Below are 4,234 nucleotides of genomic sequence, written 5' to 3'. Positions count from 1 at the left end.
TTACGTCTAACAAGTTGATTTAACACACCTAGCTATTTACATAATTATTCTGGATTTAGGAGCCTGTAGAATATTTATATATTTTAATTCAAGTTTACGTCGAATAGTAGCTTATACTGTAACAGTTAAGAATATTCGTCTTACAAATTGACCGTATTCATGTTTTTACTCCACGGATGTAGTTTCCTATTATTGCCCGTTACTTGGACACACATGTTTCTGCTATTAAAACTAAAGGCTCATGCAGTAAACATTTACAAACATTTTTAGTGCGTAACATTTTTCCTATAAATTTCAGGTTCATTTGATAAGCAAATAATTTTTCAAATTATTCCGGACGGAGGGAAATTGACCTACCTCCCCATTTTTACCTCCGATAATTTCGAGTAACATGCGAAGAATGCTAGATCTGCCCCTGCGTGTGAGAGCGAGGAAATTCTTGTTTTTCGATGGATGATTTATTGTAACGTCCGTTGGGTAAACTCCGGCCCTACCAGAAAAGCGAATTCGGTAGGTATCCTTACATTAACATTTATCTGAATGTATGAATTAACTTACCATCAGGTTGTCGATCTTTGTCTACGACGAGGAGATTTATCACCATGAAGTCTTTTCCTAATGGAATATAACGAGCTATATTTCTGCTGGTGACATTAATTTTTAGGACAACGCGTAAAACCATTTCTTTCCAGTAAAGAAAATCTCCAATAACGTCCACTGACACAGTCTCGTCAAGCTTATATAAATCGAAAGTAGTTGTCTGAGTAATGTTACGGCCATCGTAATCCATTTCAATAATTACAAATCTTCCCCGTTCTTCGAAGGCGTATACTCGCTTCCTGTTGTAATCCAGAGTCAAACGGTAATCATTATCTTTGTTTAACCTATATATTTTTTTGTCATTGTTGGTCGCCAGGTGTCTTCGCATTAGCTTTTCTGCAGCATAATCGATCCAAAATAGATATCTACAGTCAACAACGATACAGAATTATAATTATTTTTGAAACAGTCAAAAGTTTACAGTTAGCTGAGGCCCCAGTTACACGATACCGGATTACTAGAGCACCGGATTACTTTCCATATCAGATAGGCGTTGCAGTTACACGAGGATGTATCAATCCGGTACGCTCCACGGAATGAAAATCATATCGCTCTGGAGGTGACATGAAAAATGATCCGGTACATTTCTGTTTCCGTGTAATCGCTCTAATCCGGCATATAATATGTTTGGCAGGAAAAATAAATGGACGTCAAACTCTTGCAAAGGTTGCTGTTTTCGTTGATAATTACACTTTCTGGCTTATTCCAGTTAAATTGTATATTGTTTCATATCAATACACTTCGATATTTTTCAAGAAAAAGACGACAACTTCAACAATGTGTGTTAGACAATAATTACGGCACAGTTTCGTTACGAAAAATTAGGAAGCCGAGGAAATCCTGGACGTCTCCAGGTCGATGTAAAAGATGGTGGGAAAACTTACGGGATGGTTACAGCCAGGCAAAAGAATGGAAAGAAAATTTGAGAATGTCAAGAGTGACTTTTTACAAGTTGTGTGACGTACTCCGTCCATATGTCACAAGAAAAGCAACCAATATGATAGCACCGGTATTGCACCGGAGTTGAAACGCAAGTTGCGGTCACCTTATATTACTTGTCGGACAGTGGTCGAATGAGGAAAACAGCAAATGCTTTTGGGATCGCAAGTTGCACTGTTTCTCAAATAGTACGGCGGGTAACAAGGGCGATATAAACAAAGCTATCTCATAAGTACATAAAGGTTCCCAAAATGGAAGAAGAAGTCAATAAATTAATCGCAAGTTTTTATTCTGCTGGAGATTTCCCCCAGTGCATAGGTGCCATAGATGGGACGCATATCCCAATAAAGAAACCGAAAAGTAACGCTGTTTACTATATTAACAGAAAAGGCTTCCACAGTTTAAATGTGCAAGCATGTGTTGATGCAAATTGCCTTTTCTTTCACGTTAACATTAAATGGCCGGGAAGTGTGCATGATGCACGAGTATTTGCCAATTCCAACATCAATCAACTCAGAGATGGGGTGATACCAAGATGTCCAAAAGTTATAGTCGAAGGAGAAGACCCTGTACCTGTGTGTATCATTGGAGATCCAGCATACCCTTTATTACCTTATCTGATAAAATAATTTGCAAAAGGTGGAAGTACAGTGCAAGAGCAGTTCTTTGGCAATAGACTATCATCAGCTAGAATGATAATCGAATGCGCATTTGGGCAACTAAAGACACGTTTTGGTATCCTTTCGAAAGCAATGGATCTCAGCATGGATAATATTCCTTCCACTGTTCTATCCTGTTTCACTCTTCACAATTTTTGTGAGGTAAATGGCGAAAGTATTTAAGATGACTTACAAAGTCAAGCTATGCAGTATTACAGGGAGTACCTATACATAACAATACACAAGGTGGCAAGAAAAATCGTAAATTATTTATGATGTTTCTTGAGTGAAAAGCTTGTACAGAGTCATTATAGGAACTTTTAGTAGACATGTCATGTGAATGACATCTTTTTCACAAATTTGTTCCGATAAAATTCTCAAATGTTTTTATGTCAATGAAATATAATAAATCATACGAATGTTGTACAGAAATTTAATTATCATGACATCTTTTTCAAAAATTTGTTGTAATATTTTTAAATTTTTAATGTTAATGAAATATAATAAATCATGTGAATGTTGTAAAGAAATTAAATTATCAATCAAATCAAAACACACTGAGATGAACTTTTAAAAATGGAAATTTGTTTTAACTTTGTAACAACACATTTTATATTATTACACACTCTTTAAACTTCCAATCAACTAGTCAAGAACAACAGAGTAAAGCAAAAATTACATGATAACAAAGCACAAAGCAAAAAAAACAATGTACTGTGATAGTTTGTTCTACTTTGGAATGTCCTTAGGTGCCATTGGAATATTAGAGACCATATTTGATTGCTGCTGTTGCATGTCTCGCTGAAGTACAAAGGGAAACACCTGTTGCTCATTTGCTTGCATTTGGATTATTGTATTCATCATTTGTAGACATCCTTGCATTGCACCAGCCATGGTTTCCATAGTTTTGGACATTTTTACTGCATGGGCAAGGTATTCCTTATCAGTTAATTCAGACTGCTCTGCAACTTTTCTTTTCAGCACCAAATCTTCTTTCATGACCTGTAATTGCTGACTTTGCACAGGAATCTTGTGATTCATTTTTGCTTCTCTCTCTCCTTTCAAAAACTTCTGAATTTTTTCTCGTCTTTCATTTTGTGTTTTTGGCCTCAAATCTTCATCTTCAATAACCATGTCATTCTCAGCGAAATCTGGCTCATTCACCGAGATGGGACTTGATGGCTCAATATTTTCAATTACACTTGTGTCAATCCCACCTTTCATAATAATCACAATGTACGATCAGGAAGGGACCTTCAATACTCTTCGTAGCAGGTGCTCCTACCCATATGTCTTGGCAAACATCGTAAAAAGTCATAACGACCCTTCCACCACCTTTTCGCTTTCCTTTATTCATTGCATTTTTGTAATTTTTCCTTGTACATTAAAGCTTAGCGGCAATTCTGTCTTTTGTAAACGTGTCTAGGCATTGTGATTTCGGATACTCCTCCGCAACACTTCCTTGTGGGCTTTTTGGATAACGTTCGGCAAATAGTTGACGTATTTTATCACATTTTGTTTTAACACTTTCCCAGTCTTTTCTTTTAAACGAACAGTTTGAAAAAAAAACCTTTACCGATTCCAAAAGAAGTTCTATTTAACTGTCTGTCCACGAGAGTATTTCTTTTGGACTTTTGGCTCGCACTTCGTTGTCCGCCATTTTGTTTGTATTTTGAATCAATCCGTTATCGTGTAATCAAGACAAATCCGATACCATATGTATATCGAATCAACGTAGATAATCCGATACGAAAACTAATCCGGTATCGTGTAACTGGGGCCTGAGTCTAATGAGCTTCGAGTCACTGATTGGCCCTCGAGAAAACATTGCAGATTTTACGCCAAGATCTCGGAACATTTGAACTGGTGCACCCAGTAGGTGGGTAGATTTGATTCCGCCCACCGGTGCCCTTGTGCAGATTGCGGGCTTTTTTCTACTTTTTCGCCTCAAACCTCAATTTGGATTCCACTAGCTAACACGCACCGAAGGATTTATATCCTTATTAACAAACGAAACTTACGTTAATGGGTCACTG

Source organism: Dendronephthya gigantea, unplaced genomic scaffold (assembly GCF_004324835.1).
Source record: "Dendronephthya gigantea isolate DGI-Jeju-01 unplaced genomic scaffold, DenGig_1.0 000136F, whole genome shotgun sequence".
NCBI classification, from domain to species: Eukaryota; Metazoa; Cnidaria; class Anthozoa; order Malacalcyonacea; family Nephtheidae; genus Dendronephthya; species Dendronephthya gigantea.
This window is presented reverse-complemented; position numbering follows the sequence as displayed.